Source organism: Pteropus vampyrus, unplaced genomic scaffold, assembly GCF_000151845.1.
Source record: "Pteropus vampyrus isolate Shadow unplaced genomic scaffold, Pvam_2.0 Scaffold15, whole genome shotgun sequence".
Classification (NCBI taxonomy): domain Eukaryota; kingdom Metazoa; phylum Chordata; class Mammalia; order Chiroptera; family Pteropodidae; genus Pteropus; species Pteropus vampyrus.
The window spans coordinates 13,617,994-13,644,081 of record NW_011888796.1 but is presented as its reverse complement, the minus strand read 5'-3'; the positions used below and the strand labels follow the sequence as shown (position 1 = coordinate 13,644,081).

Genomic DNA, 26,088 nt, shown 5'->3' with positions numbered 1-26,088 from the left:
TGTGCTCAGCGTCTCCTTCCCAGAACACCCTTTTTGGGACGAGTCTGCTCTTCACCCTGATTGCTGGGGTGCTTGTGAAAGCAGGTCAGAGCCTGAGAGAGAGGGTAGGCTCAGGAGAGGGGAGTCTTCCACATTTGTGTTTGATCCTTAGAACACACCAGATGGACTTAGGATAACTTGGGATCTGTAAGCGAACATTCTTGTCAGGAGGCCAAAGAAGACAACACCAGAACTGCCCTGTGCCAGATTCTGCTGAAGGGTGATGCGTCCCCTCAGAGGCCGAGAGCCTATGCTCTGCTCTAGGGAGAGGCAGTTGGGTGCAGAAAACTCCATCTTTCCTATTTTTGTTCAAAGCTCTTAGGCACCTTGGCTAGCAAAAAACTATCTAATACTTCTCTCCCTTTTTCCCCTCCCTTCTCTCTCTCTCTCTCTATTTCTTTTCTCTTTCAAAAAAGCATTCATTTTCTCTTTTCAAAGCCATAAGAAAAATGTTTATTGTCATTTCTAAATCAGAGGGTGAAACCACATAAGTTTAGTTACTGCTTCATGGAACATCCTTTCTCCAGAATAGTGATCTGTCTAGCATTTGGACACCAATAACCTTCGTTGGGTCATCAGTAACTAACTGTTTAATACACACTATTCAGAAAACCTGGGAAAATAAAGATTTTAATGTTACATATTTTTCCACATACTTGAGAAATATATTCCACTTCCTAGAAGTTTCTTATGCATTTACACAGTCATCGATGTACTACTAGTTTGTAAATAACATGAAATATTTGTTCATGGAGGTAGAAGGGATTTTTAAATGATTCATAACCATCTGGTTATTTAGCAGGAAATGAGGTGTTTGGCAAATTTCTTTCTTTCTTTTTTTTTTGCCAGTGGATTCTTCTTTTCCTGAAGAAGTTAAACATGTGTTCCATGGCCTACGACCTGCAAGAGGTCTCGTACTATTTATTGTTATGATCCATGGGCTTACGGTGCGTGTGCTGCCAGGGAGCCCAGTGGCCGCTGAACACAGCTGCCTGAAGTTAATGATTCAGGAGGCACCATCTGTGTTGAGCTCTGTCTCTGCATACACCACACAGACACATCCAGAACAAAAGGCAGTGTTCAGGCTCACAAGTTAACATCCCGCTCATCAGAAAACTTTCCAAGTGGAGGGTCCAGCCTTCTGACTACTAAACCTTCAGGTGAGTCATTAGAGTCTCACATTTGGGAATCTGTAGGCCAACTTAGTCAGCCAGACAGTGTGACAAGTTGGGTACTAATATATAACTTGGCAGGCCACAGGGGCCTTACTAATTGTTAGCTCTGACAATGTTTTTTAAAATATTGCAAATCTTATTTTCCAGTTATAGTTGTGCTGAAGGGGCTATAATGTATTCCTGTAGTTAAGGCTAAGTGTTAAGGCACATCACGTGAGGAGTGAGGAATATTTATCCTGTGGTCTGACTGTGTGAATTCCCTCCTAGAAGGAGCTGGACTGGGGGGACTGAGGATCTTGACAGGGAGGATCTATCTGGCCCTTGGCTGGTCAGTGAAGATCAGAGAAGGATCTGACAAACAGGATCTTATCTGCAAGAAGAGGCTGGAACACAGATCTAGGCGGGCTGCCCAAATCAGTTGTCAACTCAAAAGACTTGGGCAAATTCTAGGTGTATGGCATCAGGAAGGAAACTAGGAAAAAAGAAAGAGTTTCAAGTAGGGGAGGGTATGTGTACACATCCTGGAGAGAGTTCCCCCATCACAGGACACAGCTGCAGCAACCCCCACCCCCTCGCTTTTTTATAGAGTGTCTGTGACTTATGTCACAGGTGAAGAAGGAAGTGTTAAGGTCAGTATGTTGGCTGACATGCTTCCCCTCTGACCCCACAGGATCAGAGGCAGGTTCAGACCTAGGGCTTAAGGCAAGAGATGTGAAGTTCCAGAAATTTTGGAGTACTTGCAAAGCATATGTTGTGTGTGAGTAGCAATGACGATTTGTGGGACAGAAAAACAACTTTTACGTAGTAATATTTTTTTTTGCCTTTGTTCAAAAGTTAGGGACATAAACGTGTTGTATTTTTAACTCCTTTGCTAGTAAATTGGTTATATCTGATGTGTTTAAAAGTGTGAAATCCTCAGAGGAAGTTTAAAAACATTTGGGCACTTTATTTCTTTCTAGGATAAAAAGGAGGAAATGTCCTTAGGAATTCTAGAGATGAAGATTATCTCTCAGCTTTAGAACTGATTAGGAGCATATCTTGAAACTAGTCATTTAAAGCTTTGGTCTCTTTTTTTGCTTACGATGTGGAGTTCTTGGTACTTAGGTTTTGATTATCCGGCCACCCCGAGAGAAGAACAATCCATGCCCCTTAGCCCACGACCCCCTCCCATGCACACAAGATGAAGCTGGTGTTCATTTCAGTGCACATGGCCCCAAGGCAGAAGTCATGGTCTGTAGACAAGGCAGAACGAGTTTTCTTTAGTTCTATTCCTGGTGGTGGAATGCTCTTTGTAATTTACTCAAAAACGATAGATATGCATTAATAGACAGTTTTTCAAAGAATATCCTCTCATCTGTACATTAAAAACACATTAATGTCAAACAATTCCATTTGAAAAGGTCAATATTTATAAACTGAGCAAATTGTGTGTGTGTGTGTGTATATATATATATATACTACATATTTAAATATCTCACTAGAGGATCTTAGATTATGAAAAGGATACTAAAAAATCTCTCATAACCAGTCTTTTGGAACAAAGAAATAATCATAATCCTAATTTATAACTTTTCACATCCTGTGATGCCAGTAGTCCTCTCTGCAAATAGCAGGTAAACTGAAAGATTAGGAAAAGTCTCAACTGGGGACAATGGACCCCATAACCTTCTCAGTAGTGTTCAGGTTTTCTTGACACTAAACCATTCTACTCACAGATGCCTAAGAGAGTACCCCAAACCTAGGTCACTCCTTGGCTCAAAAAATGTCAGTGGCTCCCCAGTGCTTACAGAATAAAGCCCAAGCTCCCTGGAAGAGTCTCCAGGTCTGTTTCCCACACGTTGGCTTGTCCCCACCCTACTGGGCACACCCTCTACACACAGCAAACTGCTCCCATGGCAAGCCCTTTTCCTGTGTGTCTGCCATTGCTCATGTGCTTTTCTCTACGAGTGCCTTATCCCCAGCTCTACTCTTGGAAGCCTTAGCCTTTCTTCATTCCTTGAGTCAGAATTAACCACTCCCTCTTCTGCCTCCCGCAATCATTACAACAGGACTTCCGTCAGGTTTGTATTAACATCAACCTATCTTTGTGCATTTCCCACACTAGTCTTTTGGGCGACTGCTTTGAGGGACTGTTTGTAGTTGATCTTTTATCCCTCACGTTTACTTGAAAATAGTAAGTGCTCAACAAATGTTACATTTACTACTTACCTCTGTAGTAGACATCAGCCACTGTCTGAATGTACTAAACCTTTCAATAGGTACATGTGTGCCTAGGGAAACCTCACTATCCTAGATTAAAGTTGAGATACTAGTCTACATTAGAAAAATATCTGATCATTAGAATATTATTTCCAAATATATAACTTTATTACTTTTGAGTCCCTGCAGTTAGAATTAGGCTGTAAAGTATTGTTTCTCCTTGAATGGATCCTTCTGAGCAATTGGAAATTATGATACCATGATAACCTGTTTTAAATTCATTCAGATTATTGACACCTAAGTAGATGCTTTCAAAGGGCTCATCTGCTACATCTGATTCTATTTATTTATTTCTTTAAATCTTAATACATTTTATTTAACACAATGTTCCCAAAATGTTATCATTTCAAAACATCAATATAAAATTTATTATTTAGTTGTATTGGATCCTTTTTGATTTGTCCTAAGTTGTGAAAATTCTGTGTGTATTTTTACTTACGGCATATATTCAGATACTAAATTTTCATCAGAAATATTTGATCTATATGTAGATATCTTAAAATTTACAGTTGAAAAAGTAGATTCATATTCTTAAGTTGTTACAAACGTACTTAGTTTTCCAATGACTGAATCGAGTGTCAGCTTTAAAATTGAAATCAATTAATTAAAATTAAATGAAATTAAAACAAAAAAACATTTCTCAGTCACACTAGCCATATGCTACATCTGATTTTAGCCAGTGAGAAGCATTGTTTTCATTGCTGTCATTAATCTTTTTGTTACTGATACTTGATTGGAGGGAAAAGAGACCCTCAAAGCTGTCTCAAAGGTCTTAAATCTCTCTAAAAGGAAGGATGGGGTTCCTTTAATAGAAATGAGAAACACAGGAGCCAGACAAGCTTGAGGACGGAAAGACGAGCTCAGTTTTGTACAAGCGGACAGAAGAGTGTCCTTTTTGGTAGAAACAGATCTCTGGAGGGAGATCAGGCTGGAGCCTGGGATCTGGGAGTCACCTGGACAGGGACAATGTCTAAGCCCTGTTAGGGGGCAAGTTGAGGGGAGTTCCCTGCCAGAAGCACAGCTCTGCAGGACCCAAGTGCTAGGTCTGTGCACCTGGGGATCCACGATTTTTATTAGCTTTAATTGGTAGTTTGGGGCAGATTTGGAGTCCTACCTCATTCTGCACAAACCAGCGTGTGCAGAGAGAGGTGACTGGAAGAGGTTAACATAACAGGCATTTCCCCTACAGTGTTGCCTCAGGAGTCTTGGAAGAAGACCTGGGGTGAGAATGTTGTAAATTCTTTTCTATATCCCCAGGATGGAAAATGTTTACAAGCCCCCTCCTTGGACATTGTTTACCCCAAGGAACAATAGAAGTTTTAAAGTAAAACCTCCAATGCCAGAAGGCCCCAGATCCTTTGGAAAAGTCGTGGGGCCCTGGAATGAAGCCCTTGGCGGTGTGATAGGAAGGGCATTTAACAAGCTCCCTAGTTCATTCTGATGGAGGAGGCCCAGGGGCAACTTTCAAGAAATATATTAAATTTGATTGGTTTATTATATCCTTGGTGAAGTTCAAACAGGTCTGGTAAGTCCAACTGGTGCCGACGACAGTAGGCCCCAACCATAGGCATGGGACAACATGCCAGTCCCCTGTAATGGGAATAAACTATTGGTGCCAAACAAGGACCTATAGCATTGGTCAGTGCCCTCATCCAGGCTTGACAAGCTGAAAGCCCAGTCTCAAGCTGCTAGGGCCATCCTTGATGGCTCTTCCAAACCCAAATGGGCTCCACACTTTCTTAGGTTTATTCTTTAATTCAAGATGAACACCCAAGAGGGACTGGAACTTTCCAGTTATTCATAACTCAGCTTTGGTGGTACTTGGGGTCCAAAGTAATTAATGAACCCTCAGAGATATTTGTTTGCACATGTGCATCAAGATAACCCAAATTTTAGGTGAGTATGTACACTTGTTTGTTTTAAAGTGGGTCTATGAGCTCTTTGTATTAGAAAAAATTTTTGTTGCTGTAATAGAAACTAAACTTAGGAAACCTAAGTTCAGCAAAACTGAGGAATTAATAATATGGATATCTCGTAGAACTATAGCCAAGAATGCTTCCAGGCCTCAGAAAAACACTGAAACCAGTTACCAGGAAATGAAAATGAAAGCAGAAAGCTGACAGTAATTCCTTTGCATTTCTTGTCTTCTCAGACTTCAGACTTCTCTTTCTTATTCACCTTCTTTTGTCCCTCTGTAGTCTGCTAATTTCGCTCCACATGGTATTCCATAGCCAGACCACAGATCACCATAATTGCCCAGAAATAACCACTGTTAACATGTTAGAATATGTTCCTTTAGAGTTTTCTTGTGGATGAATATATACTTTTAAACAAAATTAGGATCATGTGTTATTTATTCTTCTTTAACTGATTTTTTGTGCCTATCGACAAATGTACCGCAAACATATTTCCATTTCATCTATTTTTCTAAGTACTCATTTTTTATAGCTGACTAGTATTCTATCATATGGGTGTCTAATAGAATCTCTCATTTCCAACTTGGTCAGAGTAACTTAAACCTTTTATTTTAACTTAAAACATACCCCAAACCATTTATTTTAGATTAACATGTATTTGCCAATCTAGAGAAAAGATTTTGGCATCATTACAGTTTTCCCCCGTAATATTTTACAATTGTCCACTATCATCTAATTCAACAGCTGTGTTTTTCTTGGGTTTGGCGGGGAGCAGCTCAGCTTTATCTAGTCTTTCTAAAACATTAAATCCAGCTTTAGGAGAAATAAAAATCTCTTTATCATTTCATTGGTGTACATGTTATTTAATTAAATTACATAATTTAATTATAATTCTAGCAGCTATAGCATAAAAAACTATAGCAGCATAAACAGGTTTGGGAACAAACATAACTGATTCCTGGTGAGCACACAATCACCTTGTGGGAGTATTGGTGTGTGGGTTAACTAGAGCCTACTAGCTCTGAGCACTCAGCCTGCTGGGGCATTAGATAATAAGAAAAGAATAAAGAGTTATGATTAAGTCAGGGTACTATTTAGATTTTAAAGAACATTTCTACTATCCAGCAATTTGGTTAACCAATTTCCTATATTGGACATTTAAAGGTTGTTTTTATTTTTCTTTCAGTATTAAAAGTAACGCAGCATTAAATATCCACGCAGATCATTCTTTTGGGAACTTTCATAATTATTCTCAGAATTGGAACTACTGGGTAAAATTATACACATTTTAAAGACTTTAAATATACATTTTCAAATTGTTCTCCAGAAAGATTTCCCTGGACTTTATATTTTAAAACACAATTTAAAATAATAAGAGACCTTTTAACAGGGAGTCTAAGCAACCAACTTCATTTTTCTGCATGTGGCAGGAATTAAAGCCTGATTTTTTATCCTAAAATAATGACTTCACCCCTTCTAAGGCATGGCATAAAAACACCTTCCCTTTGTTTTCAGTGACAATAGCAACAGTTCCCATGGATGAAATTTATTTTTCATCGAATAATTCAACCCATTTGGTTTTAGGATGTGGCCAGGCAAAATGAGCCAAAAATGCAAGATTAAGGCAACTTGATTTTTAGGCTGTGTATGTAGTTGAGCTTTGAGTTTGGCTGATACAAACAGTTTCCATGGTTTGGGAGTTTTTTTGTTGTAGCAACAAGTTCCTTGGGCAGTAGACTGTGAAACACAGGGTCCCTCTGTGAGGGACACTTTGAACTCTTGAGAGTAAAGGATCAGATTAGGTGGTATCTTGGATGGGTTCTCTGGAATGCCCATCCTTCCCCAAGCTCGGGCCAAAAGTAAAATGGTCATCAGTTTCTTCAAAGAGTCTTTCCATTGTTTGGAACTTCCCAGTGATTGTATTCTACTTGCTAATGTCAACAGGGCTGAAATGGGGGACACTGGTCCAGGTTCATGACTCAGACTAATACAAAATCACTCTATTGTGGCGAATTTGAAGCAGCTGCTCTCCTCTGAGCCCTCACCACAGTATTTGGGATGGGGAGATGGATGTCTTTGAGGAAGAACTTGTTCCTCTCAAGGGTATTTGTCGGTGGAGGTCGCAGGCACAGGAGACTTGGAGAAGGATGTTGGAGAACAGGCTCTGGAGGGAGTACTGAAGATAAAGCTGAAACACGTGACCCAACGAGGTCACCCATCACAAGAGCCAAGCAAACAGCTGGAGCCAAGAAACTGAACCAAAATGAGGACATTTGAGTATCCAGGAAAGTCAGTGGGATGAGGTCTGGGCAAATTCTACTGAGATGCCATGGCACTGCCCACTGGGGGCTTTTTATATATGTTTGGCAAACATTGTGTGGATAAGTTGTGTTCATTTAAAAATGCTGGGTGAATGGACCATGATGGCCTTGAAAAGAATGCCTGCAAATGACAGTAGAAGAGTTGGGGAGTTTATTTGAACTCTGGGTTTTTAAAAAGGAGAGAGATAGGAGAGTCAGAGGAACTTATCTGACGAAGCAGTCATTCCTCACCCTATAAGTAGGGAGACAGGAAGCCTCTCTGAATCTCTCTTACATCTCTCTCCCAGTTGCTTATGAAAGTTTGAAATACTCTAATAGAAATTCAGTTTGAAGGAATATATAATATCTGAAAGTAGTTTCAATATGAAAAATACAAGTATAGATATATGAAACATGTATGAGAGAAAATGAATGATGATATCATGCACCTGGTTTATGAAAAATAATTTATCATTACCTTCGAGGTCCTTTGTAGGTTCTTCCCCTTCAGAGAAAATTGTTATCCTGATTTTTGTATTGTTAATCACCTTGCTTTTCTTTAAGATTTTACCTTTTATATTTATTTCTCTATAAAATGTTTTGTTTGATTTTACCTATATTTGAACTTCATATAAATAGACTCATACTATATTCTGCAACTTTTTAAAAAAATCAACATTATGTCTTGGGATTCATCCATGTTCTTGCATGTATCTGTAGTACATTCATATCATCGCTATATATACTTGAATTGAATGAATAGCCACAATTTAAATTTTATTATATAATCAATATACATTTGGATTATTTCTAGATTTTTGCTAAACGGTGCTACTATGAATATTCTTGTATGGGTCTTCTAGTACATATGTGCGGTAGTTTCTCTAGGTTTATTCCTAGGAAAGAAGATGTGGAATTATATAGCTTATGAATCTTCCGATTTATTAGAAAATGCCAAATTATTTCCCAAAGTGGTTGCAGAGCTTTGTTTCTTTTAACCTGAAATCTTTGCAGTATGAAAACTGATACTGAGTTTTACCTGGGTTTGCCAAGTCCCTCAGGTCAAAAGCCAATGTAAGTGCTCTGCTTTGCCTTTTGGCTTTTTGCTTTAAATTTAGGCTTTTTGGTTTCAGAGGGTGTCTTGCCTTCTGGATAGCTCATCAACAAATTTCAAAGGATGCCAAAAGACAGCAGTTGAATTGATTAGGGTCTCCAGCTCATCATGCTGCCAGAAATGGACATTAACTTCTCTCCTTTAGTTTGAGGCTTTGGTCATCATTGAAATGCAAATGACCATGCTTGAGATAGCAAGTTAAGGTGGTATTTCTCACAATGTCATCTTAAAACCACTTCCATAAAAATTATCTGGTGTGCTCATTAAAATGCTGATCAGGGGTCACATCTCAGACTTCCAGGTACAAATCTTGGCTTGGAGGGAGGGATAACTTTCATTAAGTGTTTTGATGGTGAACTATGTTGTTAAGTTGTTATCTGTCTTTTATCCTTCCGTACTCATTAGTTTCAGATCCTTTTCTGAAGCAAATTTCATAACAAAAGAGCTTAGGAAATTTGCTATCTGGAGAAAAAGGGCTTCCTGATGTTGGCATGAAAAAAAAAAAAAAAAAGATTTTTCTCTATAAGGAGTTCGACATGCGCTGATTCCACTTTCCTGGCTGCTGCAGCAGGAACACTGCCAGCCATTCTCACCTTTGTCTATAGGTTAGTTTCAAAACCAGTGGTTAACTTGTTTCGCTGAATTTTCTTGTGGCTATGCAAGGAAACAGGGAGGAGACTCATTTTTCAGTCACATTTATAGAGAAACCATGAAGCATCACAGAAGTTAAATAGCTTCTCCTTCTAGAAAGGGAGGGGGCGTAGAATCCAACCTTTAAACTTTCTTATAAAAATATATTTGAGCTTAACTCCAGTTACTCTTTTAGGAGAAATTATTCGAAATGGATTTCCTAGGTCAAAAGGTATGCGCATTTTAAGACTCCCCATTCCCTAATAAAAATAGCTTTCTTATCCTGATTATAGAAAGAATACCAGTATAAACTCAATGTTAGGTACATGCAAACACTTCAGAAAGATTTAAGAAGAAATTGAAATGACCCCAAACCTGCCACCCAGAGAAAGCCATGGTTAAACATGTTTATATATTTTATATCTTGTTAGGTTTTTTCTTATGCATACAAACATTTTATCTTTCAAAAACTGAATAATCCTGTTTGTAATCTTATTATTATTTTTTTAATCAGCATTATATTGTGGATCTCTTTCAATGTCTGTAAATGTGAATTTTGGAAGACTTCATATAGGTGTCACACACAAAATGCTTAGCGTCTAAAATACCTGATAATAGTAGGTTCTTCATTTGTTCATTCAACAAATGTTTATTATCCAGCTCCCCATGACTGCAGCCCCTCCTAAGTGTTGATCCCTGTCTTTGCAGAAATGGCAGCAGCCATTAGGAATCCATGTTTTATATCATTTGTTCCCTCCTTGGTCTTTGCCTGTTGGATGAAGGGTACATAGAGACCCCCAAACAATCCACAGGCTGGGCAGGGGCCTAAGATGCAGTCTCCTATGCAAAGAATGGGCTAGCTAATGCAATTCTATTTCTTAAGAATTTGAATTCAGAAATACTCAAAGGAAGAGACAGCAGCAGAAACAGAATGGAAAAGTTGTCTTATAGTGCAAGAATGGAGAGGTCATAAGGGACCAAGTTGAGGGCACATTCACAAAAAAAGCAGAAACTATGAGGTAAAGACAAAATATAGAGAGGGAGAAAGCCAGTTGGTGGAGGGTAGCTGAGTCAGTTCTTGCTGAAGCAGGAGAGCAAAATCCACATTCTCAGTCTGCTGGCCCCCACCTGGGGTCACCTCCTGCTTATACTGGGGGTGGCCCACTTCCATTATGGCTCTAATTGTTAGATTTCTGCTAGATTCCATTTCCCTAGCACTCCATGTATTACAATTCCATCCACCAATGTATTTACCCACAGATTGATAGTTTGAGTGAGTTTCTGTCCCTTGGAGCCTAAAGAATATAAATAACTCAATTGTTTTGATTATTTAGACCCAAGAGTTACTTAAGGGAGTGGAGTTTTGGTTTTAGGCTTATAGTCTTTTTTATTATTATTATTTTTTTTATGTGTGCATACCTGTGTATAAATTTTTGGGTTAAATATATTTCTAATGTCATTGCAATATGATTAGGAAGTGTGATCTGTACAATTTCAACTTTTAGGAATAAGAGATTTTCTTTGTGGCTAAGAATAGTGTATATTTCTGCATATGCTAAAAGAATGTGCATTCTCAATTTGAAGGTATAATATTTTAAATTACCTTTATTAAATTATAGTACTTAAATACTCCATATATTTTTGGCTTTCTAGTTTGCCAGGAACTAGAAAGTAGCCTGTTAAAGTCTTCACTACGGTACTGTTTTTATCCTTTCTCTTATACTTCCAATTATCACTTATAATTTGATGTATTTTATTTCCTTAAGTGTTCTATTTAATGTCAATTGCCTTGATACCTTTTGTCAAATGTTAATCTGATGGCCACCTTGCTTTCTTTTGGTGTGTGTTTTTTCATATGTTTTTAGTCATCCATGTATTTTAAAACTTTCTGTATCACATTTTTTGTTTAAGTGTCTCATCAAAAGTATAGAGATTTGGTTGATATTTTTATTTAGACCTGTCTGAAAGTCTCTGGAATTAATAGGATAGGTTCAGACACTATCTAGCCATCTCCGAGCCCATTTGATTTTCCTCCTGGGCCCAGGGTTTCCTTTGTTGTTAGCTGTGGCTACGTGTCTGAGTTCTGGCTAACAGAATATGGTGAAAGTACAGAATGTTTACGTCTCAGGCATGATCTCTCTGTTCTTTCTGATCTGCATGGCAATGCCCAAGGCAATCTTATAAACCACAGGTGAAATGGTAGAGCCTCTACCAGTCTGAGTCCCCAAATAACTGCATGGAACAGAGCCCCTCTCTTGCCAATTAGACTATGTCTGAGAAAGAAAGAAACTTCTGTTATGGAAAGCCGCTTAGCTGCTAATGTCACAGCAGCTAGTCTGAACTAATGCAGGAAATGGTGAAGATGAGTGCTAATGTAACAAAAAACTAAATCATATAGTACTGTCTTCACAGTCGGGGAGTGGGGCAGTTGAAAACTGATTTCGAAGCCTAAGGGATGGAGAGACACAATTTGCAAAGGCAAAACATTTCATGAATTTTGTCAGCAATAACTTAGAAGGTAGATAAAATGCCTAATGAGACCATAGTTCTACAGGAAGAAATTGAATAAACGAATGTTAGTGCTTTGTGCCACTTGACAGTGACTATATTTCGTGAGGTTTTAGGGGCACAAGCTCAAGCAAGAACTGCCTAGCTTGAAAGCAGAAAAGAAAAAAAAAATAGAGTTCAGAAATTTGGGGCTTTTCAAGTAGGAAAAGCTGGCTGCCTCTAGAGTGCAAAGGGCAGGAAATTAGGTTGCAAGAAGACTTTGAGAAGTTGAAGCCCTATGAAACTTAGGCTAAGAACTCATTCAAGATGTGGTATTCCCTCTTAAACCTCCCCAAAAGCCACCATTAAATTGAGAAAGAGTGGAAAGGAGTTGAATGAGAAAAAAAAAATAAAAAATTAGGTTTGAGAATTATGTCTAGGAAAGAAATCTGGGTATGGTTATTGTCACAGAGAACTTCCTGGAAGCAAATAAATTAGAGGCTATTAAAGGTTTGGAGAGAATTGTATAGCTGAACAATCATAAGAGCCTGGATATTGTTACAAACCTCTTCTCTGATCATAAACTAGAGTGGATGGTGGATAGAGGTGACACATCCATGTCATGATATTGCAGCCAAAGACTGCTGTATAGTGGCCAAAGTGGTCAGTCCCAGTTGAGACTGTTTCCACACAGTTCCTGCTTTGTTTCATACAGTTGCTGTACAAGAGGCCAAGTTCTGAACATCATTTGCTCTCCTGTCCAGCCTCCTTCCCAGCCTCCTGCCCAGCTTCCTTCTCTTCCTCCTGCCCAGCCTCCTTCCCTTCCTTCTGCTCAGCCTCCTTCCCAGCCTCCTGCCCACCCTCTTTCTCTTCTTCCTGCCCAGCCTCTTGCTCAACCTCCTGCCCAGCCTCTTGCCCAGCCTCCTTCCCAGCCTCTTACCCACACATCTGGAAGAGACAGCATTAGGGAGGCAGCCCAGGCCTTCAGGCTTTCTCTTTGCTCTGGCTGCATTTGGTCCCAGGCCTTCTGTGGCTTCTGTAGATTGCTGCCAATTTGCAGCAGGATGAGAGTCTCGAGGGAGCCGGCTTCATCCGTGCCACAGCTGTCTTTCACCCCTTGCCAGACTTAGGTGTGTTATAGGTTCCCTGAGGCTCTCTTCACTTTTTTCTTTCTTTCTTTTCTTGTTAAAAATTTTAACAGCTTTATCGAGTCTAATTCACACACCATAGAGTTTACCCATTTGGAGTATATAATTCACTGATTTTAATGTATTCATAGATATGTGCAACCATCACCACTGCCAATCTTAGAATATTTTTATCACCTCAAAGAGAAACATGTACCCTGGGCAGCCACTTTCTGTCTCTATAGATTTCCCTATTCTGAGCTTTCATATGAATGGAATTATGGTATGTGGCTTCTTTCACTTAGCGTAATGCTTTTAAGGTTTGTCTATGCTTAGCATGTATTAATACTTTATTTCTTTTTGGACAAATAATACTCCATCATATGACTATACCACATTTTGTTTATTCATTCGTCTATTGTTGGGCATTTGGGTTGTTTCCACTTTTTGGCTATTATGAATAATGCTGCTATGAACATTTGGGTACAAGTTCTCTTTGCTTATTTCTCTCAAAAATCTTTTCAAGAAGAAGTTTCCAAGTCACAACCTAGGGCGTTCTTTTCATTTGCTTCCATCTGCAATCCATCAGAAATGCCTTGAATTCCTGGGACACCGATGGTGCTCTTTCCTTGTTTTCAGAGCTGATGCACATTTCCCACTATTGTAATATTCTTTTGACAATTTTTGTCATGCTCTGAAGGGAAAGATTTTGCTGGCCTATCTTTCAGTAGCTATATTACTATAACAAGAGGATATAGAGTAGAAGTTAACTTTTTTTTATGACCCAAGTTCATCATCATAAATTATTCACTGAATTAAATCAGGTTCTACCAATGTACAGAATTACGTTTGTGATTTCATGAAAATGGCCTTAGAAAACTAATTTTATCATCATCATCAGCAGTAGTAGTGATTTATTGAGCCCTTACTATGAAATGAGCCAAGGATGACAAATGGTATTTAGACAATGATATATATGTAGCTTAAATCTTATGTGCTATAATTAGTACAAAAATTAAATCCATATAATCTACTGAAAAATTTAAATTTTAAATAAAGAATTTTAAAAAATGAATACTTACAAATAATAAATTCTATGAATGGAATGAGAGAAGACAAGAGGGAAGAACCTACTCAGTATTCTGCGAAGATAATCCAAGGAGAATTTGCCATTTAATTATTTATGGCAATAAAATTGATTAGTAAGATTTTTAAAATGTTTTAAATCTGAATCTTTTCATTTACTATGTGGGCAGCACCTCAATGATAAAGTGAAATCAAGCAGGCATTAGTTTTCAATCAGTTTTGCAGTTCTGGAGAAAAGATTTTTCTCAATGTTGAATTAGGTATATTGCTGTCCTCTGGGTAAGCTTGTCTCCCCGTGATATAGGTTGTAGTCATTAGTGCTGTTCACAAATGTTTTCCTCTAGGGACATGGTGGAATTGTACTTCACTGACCTTCTGAAAGTTGCATGTGGCCACATGATTTTCCCTGACCAATGAGATGTGAGTAAAAGTGACGTGCGTCACTGCTGAGAGGAAGCTTCAAGAGCCAGCACACAGTTCCCGTAATTCCCTTCCCACCATTGGGTGATCATGGAAGCCCGTGCTGAAATGAAGCCTTCGTCAGCCTGGTTCCCTGAGTGAGTATGGCAAGCAGAACCCTCTGCTAACCTGCTTTGGTCCTGTAGTGTGAGTGAGCTAGAAACCTTTGTTGTGCTAGGTCACTGAGATTCTGGAGTTGTTCAGCTTATTCTGAGTGATTCAGCACATGAGTCTTAGGATATGATCTTTTTATAAAATCAAGATATACTAGCCCTTTCTAGAAATTGCCTCTTCCCCTGCATCCTCACAAGTCTCCAGGCTTCCACTTCCCACCGAGGAGCCTCACTGGCTATTTCCTTACCGAGACGTACAACAGCCATGGCTCCATGAAGAAGTCATACATTGCAGCGCTCCTGGCCTGGGAGGTTCATGTGCTGTAGAGGGGGCTTCTTACCTCTGGTGTAGCTCTTCTTGCATGTAGACCTTGAGTCTTGGCCTTTTTTGGTTTGCAATGTTTTTGCCCTGGAACATGATTCTGAGCCTTACCCTTTCTTCTTCTGTATCAGCAGTGGGGGTAGGGGCGGGGTGCATGCTTCACCAATTTCACCTGTTCATCTAACTTCTCCCTTCTTAGGATTTAGTAATGAAGTTACTTACATCTGGAGAACTGGGCTGTTACTCTATGTAAAAATGTATCTAGCACTGTCTTGTGGCTTGACATAGGAAAAAGTAAAACACATAATCCTTGAGTGCATCATCCTTATAACCTAGTTAGAGAAAGAACTTACATATGTGAAATAATGTGTGAATGAAAAAGTATTACCTTTTAGCTTTATGTGGAAATCAATAAATTCTATATGATTTTGTTTAGACAGTTGAAAAATTGGGCAGTAGTTGATTAGGTGTGAACTGCATAGTGTTTATTTTGTCAGTATGGTATATAAGCTTTGATGAGGTGTTGAAGGAAAAGGCTGCTGCATTCTGTTTCTCATCCTCTAGATGAGCGGCAGGAGAGCAAGAGAAGCTTCATCTGTATTTGCAGCTGCTCCCCAGCCCCAGCATCACCACCTCAGCTCTACCTCAGATCATCAGGCATTAGATCCTTATAGGAGCACTGGTCCCTGGTGCCCAAAATATTGGGAACCGTTGCTCTAGAATGTTAAAGCTAATGATTAGATTTCAGAAAAAATATGGAAATAGAACCTTTTTGCTTCATTGGGTGATAGGATCTGTACTGAGATGAGGCTCCAAGGCCACATGTGGATACAGAAATACCAAGCACTTAGCGAAATTATTTTCTCCACTTTCGTAAGAATGAGAAAGAGCATTGTGAAAATGAAAAGCATGGCAAAACCAATCATTTAAATTCAGAACCTTGACCTGCATTATCTGTAAATTACAGGCTGTGCACCAGGGTGCTTCGGTTGAAAGGCAAAGACAGCCACTTTTGTTAGCCTCCTGTGGATACCCAAATATATTCCAGAAAATGGCCTCTGTTCTAAAGATATGTGACTTTTGGTACACCCTTGTCTTCGGGGAGTCCCACAGCGTCATGCTGTTAAACTTCTCCTCGTGGCTTTGTTGTTGTCTAAAGCTGTGTTCCAAAGAGGAATTTCTGTTTCTCATTCCTGCAAATTTAAAAGTTTGCTTGTGTTGTATTGCTCTTTAGCAACAATCAGCAAAGCTTAGGGGAAAAGAAAGTGCCTCCAAGAACAGGAAAGAGAAGTGTGAGAAAGAGCAGCTGTCATCACACTCCTAGCCTTCTGAGCCATTAATTTAGTTGTAGATTTTTCCAGAAAACCTCCTTTCTCTTGCCCTGCTCTATTCACTCCTGGGAGAACAAAAGGTCAGTATTTTCTGTGAACACATCTTGCATTTTGACTTGAGCAGGACTAGCTTTCATACGAAACAGATGAAATAGGGAATTGCAGTTCATGTTCTTCACCACCAGGGCCGTCCGTACCGCCTTCAACCTGGGCAGTATCTGTCCCCAGCCTCTTCCTCCTCGTTTCCCAAGGCTCCTTCCTTTGCTCTCACTGGCATCAAGCAGTGCTGCCCTGATCTTGTGCAATGGGCGTGATTTTGGGTGAACTGGATGCTGCTACCTGATCTCATTCCCTGCCCTGTTCTTACTTCCTCTTTGATCGTCTTTGCACTTGAAAGCCCCATATGAACTTCTGTTGTCAGCTCTCTATCCTCTACCACCTCGATTCTGCTCAATTCGCAGGCTGGACCTGTGACTCCTGAGGAATCCCAGGACTGACTCTACACACCCCAGGATTCTTTTTGTCCAGTTTCCATGTCTTATGTGCCTGTGTATCTTTGGTCCCTCCCCTTAGCGATTCCTGCCAAATGCATTGCTTCCCTTATTGCCTCATGCTAGTGATCCTCTCTTCTGAGCTCAAGTCCTGTGTTTCTAGTAACTGCTTTGATATCTTCCTCTGGGTGCCCACGGGCCCCTCATCTGCAATATTTCTCAAACTCACTTTCCCTTTCCTAACTCCCATGTTCCATGCGAGCATCGCTCCTCTTTCAGGTCTCTGGGCTTTTGCCACATAGCTTCCTCTTCCTAGAGTGCATCCCCGCCCTCAATCCACATTCTGCATGAGGCTCCTCATCCTTCTGAGCTGAGCCTAATGTATCTGCACAGAGAATCTACCCCAGACCACCCTCTCTGAGAAGGTCTCCTCTTGTCCACTTTCTGTCACCCTGTTAACTTCCATCATAGCACTTACCACCATTTGGGATTATTTGTTTAATCTTTTACTTGTCTGTGGTCTGATTTCCTGACTAGATTGTAAGATCCATAGACAGGACCTAAATCTGTTTCATTTAGCGCTAAATACTCCCAGAGCTATGCCTGGCAAATAGCAAGAGCATAACAACAGCGTGGTGAATGGATTTTCTTGCCACCCAGTCCTCGAACTTCAGAGTTCTCCTCTCCCTTGCTCCCCAGTTCCAATCTCAAGCCTGTTAACTCTCTTGCTGAACACCAGGTCCTTCTTTCCAGATTATTATAATAGTCTCCTAACTAATGGCCCATTTAATCTGTTCCTTCTGCTGTCTTTGTTGCCCATTACTGCCTGGGGACTTTTCTTGAAGTATTTGTTATAACTGTTACATTTCATATTCAAAAGTCTTCTGCTCTTTACCTTAACCAGGTATTTAAGATGACCCGATTTTGTTTTCCATCACACCCCTTCCCATACCCTCTATCTAGTCAAGCTGCATCTCACCTGTACCCCACACCTTCCTCTATTTATCCATAAGTCCCTGCCTCCCATACCCAGCTAGAATTAGATCCTGCTGTCTCAGAATTCTCTTAAGATCCTCATCTATGTTCTTTAATGACACGTGACTTTCTACCTTGAACTGTGGTTGTTTATATACATGCTGTTTTCCTAAGTAGATTGCAGACTCCTCAACAGAGAGGACTATATATTTTTTTGTACTTTATTCAGTGCCTAGACAATTTGAATTCAGCAATTATTTGCTGAATGAATGTGCAAGTAATGTATAATCTCTAAGGCAGATAAACTACTCTAAGTAGGATGAGAGATACCAGGTCCTGTGAAATGTGAGAGTGGAACAAATTTAAGTTTCCATACCTCTAGGCCACTATAGCTCTCCTCTCAAAGAGGTCTCATCTACTGTGGGGACCTTCATCTTGAGGTCCAAGGCTTCTCTGTTACTTTCCCTTTTAAACTTTGAACTGGCTGTGAGGACCTAGCTCAGAGGCTAGTGGCCGGGATGGGACCTGATGCCTGGCTTCATGTCCTCTTCTTTCACCCCACTGTCTTGGCCTAGAACTGATGGAGCAAAATTTGGCTGAGACCAAAATGATTTGGATTGGAATTAGCCTAATGGAGAATGGAACAATTACCAATTTTCCTATTCCTCTCTCTTCCTCAGACATTAGGGTCTAAGTCCTATGCAAATTATAAAACATGATTTTATTTTTAATCAGAAAAGTTGGTTTCTGAGATATGGTTGGTCTAATTTTTTCCCATGATGCTCAGCATCCTTTATTAGCAAAGCTTGAAGCAGGGTTGAAAATAGGTTTATCTCATATGCTAGTTCCACTTGTTGACAGCGGCTCCCTAGAGAACCTTTTTCTCAAATGATTTATCATCCAGTATCCAAGTGTCATGATTTATTATTGATGTCTGCCCTGGATACAGGAGGAGAGTGTGGGGCACATGTTATTTTTTATTTGGTCAACGTGTGATTATTGAGCCCTTGAATACCAGACACTTTGCTGATCACTGGGGATATGAGTACAAAAGAGAAATAAATGATTCTGCTTCATATAGCTCACAGGTTTATGAGGAAGGCAGACAATTAAGTTATGCAAGTGTGAAGAGCCTTAATGATGGGAGAAATACATAGTGCTTCGGGAGTATATGAAAGGCAGTTTAACCCTATGAAGTGATATTATTACCTTCATTTTACTTGCAAAAACTAATTTGTCCAGGGTCACACAGCCAATAAGTCACAGAATTTGAATTTTTATCCAAGATGTTCTTACTTCAAAGCTTCTGTTCCAGTGTTGTTATGGTGATTTTTTTACTTCATGTGACATGTGAGAAGTGGTGTACTAGAGTCAGTGTGTGCTGTCTTATGAGAGGTGATTGTACATTATCAAGAATTTTACACGTTTTTGATGTCATGTTGAGCTTGAAGACAACCAATGTGGGAGTATTTACACAACAGAAATTGGCATATACTACAAATCAAGCTTTTTTCTTCCCCCAAAGAGCTGGTTAAGTATTTATCAACATACTCCTGGATGTGTGATACTACCACATTCTTTAAAAGGTCACAAAATATACTTGGGTTTTTATAAAGAGGTGAATCCAGTGGATCTGAACTTTTAGTGGCATAAGAATTATTCGGAAAAGTGGACAGCTTGTTTAAAGGAGTTTGAGTTCAGTGTATCTGGGCCAAGACCAGAAATTTACATTTTTAATAAAGATCCAAGGAGATAAGATGCTGCCAGAAACGAGAACACACTTTAGGAAATGCGACCTTTTAAAGTAAGTGTTTCCGTTTTTTTTTTTTTTTTTTTTTTTTTCACATTAAGGGTGCTAGATGAACTCCCTGGGTCCGTGTTTCCAACTCTGGCTACACATTAACCAGCTGAGGAGCCAACACAAAATACCAGTGCTGGGGCTCCACCCTAGACCCATTAAATCAGGACCCTAATCAAGGAACTGGTGACAAGCAGGCCAACTCTATTTCAGAATTCTTATGGACAAGTTACTCCTCTGCGACTCCTGTTGTCCTGCTCCCCACTTTTGGACTTTCATGTCTACTGCAATTATCTACCTCAGTGTGGTAATTATGTATTGGGTATAAGGGGAAGACAACTGGGCTCTTTAGCTGGCAGGTCTTCATATTGAGAGAATCACATCTGCTTAGCCTTATCTGTACCTGGACATGATTTAGAAAATGAGATCCTGGATCTCCAGTCCGAGCTTGTGCTATAATGAGATGAAGTCAAGGGAGGAAGGGTGTGTATTTTCTATGTGGGAGGAATATAAATAATTGATGGTTAGTGGATGGACAGTGGTATATTAAAGATGGCCACAAAGTTTTTGGTACTCCTACCATTAAGAAGTGGGATATATTTTCTCTCCATGTGGGTCAGGGCTGCCTATGACTGCTTTGACCAATAGGGAATGGCAGAAGCAACATTGGGCCTGTTGTGGACCTAGTTTTCAAAAGAAATGGCAGTTTCTATGAGCTTATTGAGTCCTGAACTTCCTTGTAAGATGTCATCCATGTAAGAAGACTAGAGATTCCCTGATACTTCATGGGGGAAGAGAGAGAAAGACAAGCTGAGCTCAGATTCCCATTTGTTCCCATCAGTGCATCAAGCATGTGAGTGAAGTCATCCTACATTCTCCAAACCAGTCTAGCTGCCAGCTAAATACCACTAAGTAATCCTAGCTGACACTGCATAGAGCAGAAGAGTCACCTGATTGAGCCTTGCTCAAATTCCTGTCTTTCAAAATTGTGAGATCTGATAAAATGGCCATTGTTTTCAGCTACTAAGTTTTGTGGTAGTTTGTTACACAGCACCAGATAACTGGAACTCTCCCCTAGGTGATTCTAATGTGCAGCCTAGCCTTTTAAAAATATTTCCACCTGGGTAGCTACAAAGACTTTTTTCCATAGCCCCTTATCCACACACTACCCAACATTTGCTTCATTTTCCACCTAAGTCAACTACTTTTATGTTGCAAAAAATAAAAGACATCTCATGCATTTGGAGGAAATAGTCCATAATATTCAATAAAGTGTCATGGACTTTTAAAGAGACCAAATATTGGAATATGTGTCAGGAAACCTTGATTTTATTCCTGTCTTTGACATCACTAGCTCTTATGATCTTGGGTAAGTCATATATCTTTTCCCAGTCTTATTTTTAATGTTCATGAAATCAGGAAGTTACACCAGGTTGTCTTTAAGTTCCCTTTCACTTGTGGGACTTTGTGACAGTGTAATGATGTGTGGAATAGTAACTATCAATGGGGAGAGATTATTTTTACAAAAACACAACTCATCAGTCTATACTTAATCACCACTGACTCAGTTTAGATTTATACTCACCACCCAGGGGTGAAAAGCTTTATGCTTACATCACTAATAACTTCTTCAGGCACTTGGCTTCCTGAGTATGCATGCTTATTTTAAATGCACAAAGTTGAAGAAAGAAAAAAATAAAGCTCAACGTCCATTTTTCATCTTATAAAATTCTGTAGACACTTTGTGTTCAATGTGATTATGCCAAGCAAAAAACGTTCCATGCCATGGGCCGTTCCGGTGGCATGGGAGATATAGTAATGAAATTCATGACATGTAAGTTTGGATTTACAATTTGGCAACAAATCCCTTTGTGAGTCTTCAGAACTTATCCACCTCGCCTTAGTGACATTTGTTAAAAGCAGAAAGAAAGCATTCTTTGTGTGGAAAGCTGAAATATGCTCCATCCTTGGACTATAATTAAAGTCACTCACTTCCTCCAGCTCCAGTTATGCCCTGCTGACCTTTCCCAAAGTGTTCTTTTCTGGCCTCTGTTGATAGCAAAGGATCTAACCCATTGCTGCTAAAATACACATTACAGTGTTTTGAAAGCTGAGAAGTGGTAGCTCCATGAAAATTAGAATCATTTCTTCAATTCTGTTATTTTTTAAAATCAGACATAACTTGGTATAGAAGTTCATGTATTATTGGTAGTTAAAATCAAAGTGGAACTCTTTATATGCCATAGGGAATCATCAAAAGAACTGTTCCTTTCCTCCATAAATCAGACCAAAAGGACTCTCCAGTAAGAACATTTCTCTCATCTTTCCCTTGGCACGAAAAGCAGCAGTATAAAACATAAACTGCGTGGTGTTTGCTACCCTTGAGTGGCAGCTGCTAGAATGCAACGTTGCCATTTGTATTCAAGGGACCTTTTATTCCCAGCTGCATGAGCCAAGCCACAGGACTTGCAAGAATGCTTGGGATGCTTCCTGTGAACTTAGGACACAAAGAGTCTGTGGTGTGGCTCTGAAATAGGAACCACTAAAGAGAAAAGACCTGAAAGAGACTTTTATTATGCCAGTAAAGACATTGCTATTCGTGTATAAAGTATGTGTGCCTACAGAAGATAGCTTATGTGTGTGTCTATGGGGGTATGTGTGCCAACTTTCAAATGTCTTTCCTTTTTTTTTTTTTGAGACAATCGAGGTTATTGTTTTCAAAATCTAACCCAGAAGAATGTCGGAATGGATCAGTGGGCACTGAGCCATCATACCTGTGATTGACCAAGTTCAACGAGGGAATTGCAGAATAAGAGGAGCCAGTGTTTTTATTATTAATGGTTAAGCCATTGCCCTTGATATGAGATTTTCAGTTTACAAATAGGAAAATAGTCACTCAAGCTAGAAGTCCTTCCAAAATGGACTCCCTGTTTCCTTCAATGTTGAGCAATTTTGGTGTGCCAGGGGCTCTAACAGAAGTTATTTTCTATGAAACATTCAAATTGACATGCTACCAACTCATTCTCCACAAAGGGCTGTGAAGAAGTCGCCAGTAATACCACTTGGTACGGAAAGGGAAAGTTTTGAAACACTTTCATTTACATCAAATTTGAAGAAACCATCACACAAGTCAAAGGTCTTTGAGATGATTAATGCTTGCATTCAGAGCCTCTCTTTCTTAACCAAGGTTGTGATGAAAAGTGAACTTGAGTTTATAGTTCATTGTCATTAACTGAAACATAGATTTAGATGTACAAAAATATATAGCTTTTTTTTGGTACACAAATATGACCTTGAATTTCATCTGAAGTCAGTGATAGACTCTGTTATTTTTCCTCTTACTATTTTTTTCCAAATTATAGATGAATTTATGATCAGTTTAGGGTAAAGGAAACCCTGAGGATAGATTAATTTTCCTCAATATCATCTAATTAAAACATAGAGGTTATATGCAAGTTGAATGTTTTTTGGATGTCAGCCTAAGGTTCTTGGTGAGATTGTATATGTGGAGAAGAAACTACCTTTTCACACCCACTTTGTGAGAGTGCCCACGTTAAGCTATGTGATTGGAATGAGGCTTGTATTGCATTACTCTCCTTCAAGCCTTGGATACTAGTAGTAAAGTAAAATGTTTCCTCGTTATTTTGATAATGATACTAAATTAAAATGACAACGACAATAAATCTTCTGTTTAGAGACTCAAGAGAACACGATATAACAGAAAATACTGAAATTAAGATATAGTAATGGCACCATTACTCAAATTAATCTAGTTCTTACTAATCTAGTATTAAAAAGACAGTGGCGGAAATGCTGCCTTCAGTGAAGTTTTAGCCTCAAAGGATGAAACTTAGCTACCTTTTCGGCCTGAACACATGCCCATAGATGATGCCTCAGGTATAGGTCCCCAGGTAGTTAAAGGAAATTTGTGATTTATAAGATTGATTTTTTTTCTATGAGATTTTTTTTTTTTCTGAACAGCTGTTAAATGTGATTAATTCAGGAAAATTCCCTTTTCCTTTTGCAAACAGAAAGGTAGAGGAATTTACAATGATCTGGAACATGAAACCATCAGTCATGAGGTCATTCCCCAGATTTGACCTTTGCAAATGGTGAGTTGAATGACCTTTCCCAGTATGAAACATGAGGACTAAATCCTGAAACTCAAACTTAAAGATACTCAGGGACCATGTTAATTGTTAACTTCATGATTTCCACACCAAACAGAGAGCTTGCTCTTAGTCATCTGCAAAAACAGTTTTTATTGACACAGGAAACCTAAAAATAACCATAGCTTTGAATAATCAGATCACTCAACTTGGTTAGGTCACTAACCATACTGGATCAAGGACTCAGTCTCTGGGAGGAATTGGATTCTATCCACCCAGTGTGCTGGGTGTATGGATAGGGCTGAGAAAACAGGCAAGTCAAAGGTCTCTATGTCTGGAGCTCAACCCAGAGGGCAGAGCCCACCCCAGGAGGCAGATCTAAAAGTCTCACAGCCATTTCTGCTGCTGGCTTTTGCTTTCATGGACAATTTTGTGCCTACCTGCTCGTCCTTCCCTCCCTCCCTCCCTCCCTCCCTCCCTCCCTTCCTCCTCGTCCTCCTCGTCCTCCTCGTCCTCCTCGTCCTCCTCCTCCTCCTTCTTCTTCTTCTTCTTCTCTCTCTCTCTCTCTCTCTCTCTCTCTCACACACACACACACACACACACACACACACACACGTGCACACGCACACGCACACGCACAGATATAAAAACGGCCTTTAAACACGAAAAATGTTCACATATAATTAGATGAATACAATGAAAACAACACTGAGATATCATTTCTCACCTGTTGGATTAGTTAATAAATTTGACAACATGTTCTGTTGGCAAAGCTTGGGGAAATAGACATTTACATACACTGTTAGTAGGAAATTAAACTGTTACAACCTTTCTAGAGTGAAATTTGGCAATATCTTGCAAAACTACGTATACATTTACTGTTTGACCCAGCAATTTGCCTTATAGAAATCTACCCAAAATATATGTCCAATGATATGAAAATACATGTGTACAAGTTTATTTGTTGAAGCAACATTTGTAATTGGACAATATTAGAAACAATCTAAATGCCTATATATAGCAGAATCATTGAATAAACTATGATTCCTCCACTCATGGAGTACTATGTATCTGTGAAAAGGAATAGAGAATCCCTGTGAAATTATAGGAAGTGGTTCCAGGCTATATTGTTAAGTGTGTGTGTGGGGAGGGGGCGGGGAACAGTGCAAAGGATATCTACAGTCCTATTCGTAGCACTTTTTGGAATATACCTTCCTATATAGCTCTGACTTTTAGAACCATAGGAATGTTTCACATATCTCTCTCTCAGTAATTAATTAAATTCAACCAGGATGTTGGGGGAACCCAAAATAGAGCACAGAAAGAAAAGAACTAAGCTAATTAACTTTGGAAAGCAATATTTTAACTATATACTGTTACACTAAAGACAAAAAGAACTGTACACAAATATTGTTATCTAGTTGATAAATATGTTCCTCATGGGGAATTCTGAAACTATGTGTCTACCAGGATTGAATAAGTGAATACCTTGTGAATAATGAGAACCACATTTTTCACAGTAGAAGAAAGAAATTATAAATAAGGAAGGGGGAAAGTTAGAATGAATGCTGTGGTGTTAAAATAGGAGGTATCAGCATAAACTCATGATTTTTAATATATACAAATGAGATACAGAAATAGATTGTATATGCATGTGTAATATATATGCACATATTTTCTAGCTCATATTTCCTATACATTACATTTCTGTAGCAATGAATACACCTAGCACTTGCATCTTGTTTCCTAAATATCATTCTAAGAAAGAAAGAAAGAAAAAGGAAAGAAAGAAGAAAAAAGGAAAGAAAAGAAAGGAAAAGAGGGAGGGAGAGAGAGGAAGGAAGGAAGGAAGGAAGGAAGGCAGGCAGGCAGGCAGGCAGGCAGGCAGGCAGGCAGGAAGGAAGGAAGGAAGGAAGGAAGGAAGGAAGGGTGAGTTCCTTGTAGAATTGACTCAGGATTAAGCCAGGGAAAATATAAGGCTAGTCTAGAATATCTTGTGGGACCAGAAAATAAGGAATTATTCAAAAACTGGTGGGGACATGTTGAAAGGATACTGGAACCAACTCAAAAGAGCTCTACTGGCTTGAGACAACCTGAGCAATGAAATAATGATAGTAATAGATAGTAATACAATATCCCATAGAATAAAGTAAATAAGTGACCCAAGTAAAGTGTTCATAAGGTCATAAGGCTTCATAAAATTTGCAAAGAAGAGATATTTTAACCACAAATGGTTAGGACAGCCCGTTGCCATTCTGACCTGCCCTCCAGCACACTTCATCTCGTGTCAGATAGCATTAGAGTGGCTGCAGGCATTTTTGAGCTCCAGCTAAGTGAAGTTGATTAGGGTTTATTGG

General features: G+C 39.3%; 1 long non-coding RNA gene across 1 annotated transcript in view; it reads left to right on the top strand.

The window, feature by feature from the left end:
- The first annotated feature begins 1,050 nt into the window (after positions 1-1,050).
- LOC111734689 overlaps positions 1,051-26,088 on the top strand; it is a 194,731-nt gene continuing 169,693 nt past the window's right edge. Inside the window, exons 1-2 of the long non-coding RNA XR_002778559.1 lie at positions 1,051-1,199; positions 14,478-14,690. This is a non-coding gene — a long non-coding RNA (uncharacterized LOC111734689). The remainder of the gene's footprint in view (positions 1,200-14,477; positions 14,691-26,088) is intronic.